Genomic DNA, 1,054 nt, shown 5'->3' on the forward strand with positions numbered 1-1,054 from the left:
ATGCCTTGCCCACCATGGGTTAGAATGGTTTATATATATTTCTATGCATTAATAAAGTCTCTCACATGAGCAAAGGGTCAAACAAGGTGATTCAAAGGTGCCAACCAATAAGGTGTTGTAAGGAGTAAGGAGTAAGGGCCAACCATAAATGCGAAGGCAATCAATGTGGAATGTAACACAAGTGTCCTTCAAGCAAAAGAGGATGTTACATAGATAAACAAGAAGGTTGATGAAGCAAGCCATCAATAGAGGTGCAAGGTGTAAGGCAAATGGTGTCAAATAATTGTTTAAATCTTGAAGCATTGTGAGTGTAAGGTTGTGGCATATATGTTAAAATAAACAATGTAACATGTCATACATGTTTAGTTTATCTAAATATTACATTGACATCAATACTTTAAAATGAATTGTTTTATATCTAGAGAGAATATGCAAATTTGAGATTGCACGTAAGGCAATATATATTAAGCAAAAGAATTCTATAGATAAGATTGAGGTTAGGGCAATACATCCTAAAAATAGGAAAGTTGTGTGCTTATATAAGCATCTACCATGTACTTGTTAGAGACATTGATTAAAATTCATATATTTAGTTCAGAATAGTCCACTTTAGTTCTATATGAAGTTTAGGGTCGGAGTTCCAATTACCCCTTGCCCACTATGGGCTAGAGTCGTTTTCGTATATGCTTTAATCTCCATTTATAAACAACACTTCCATTGCATTGAATGTCTGTGATGTAGGGTAAGTGTTTTGTCGTGTTTACATACATTTTACGTTTTAAATTTTGTGGTTAATGGTTGCTCATCAATAAATACTAGTAATGTATTTTCCATAGCCTGATACCATCTCTAGAACCTATTATTAAGCTCAATGTAGATTTGCTTTATCTGCAATAAGTATATTAATGTTTATATTATTTTTGGCATCAACAGGCCTCTCTTAAATGTCTATAGTGGGTCCAATTAAATGCATGAAGTTGCAAAAGTACTTTGAGTTGTAATCAGATGCTGGGAATATTTAAGGAAAATAATTCTAACCTAAGTAAGCTTAATA

This window comes from Cryptomeria japonica, chromosome 5 (genome assembly GCF_030272615.1).
Source record: "Cryptomeria japonica chromosome 5, Sugi_1.0, whole genome shotgun sequence".
NCBI classification, from domain to species: domain Eukaryota; kingdom Viridiplantae; phylum Streptophyta; class Pinopsida; order Cupressales; family Cupressaceae; genus Cryptomeria; species Cryptomeria japonica.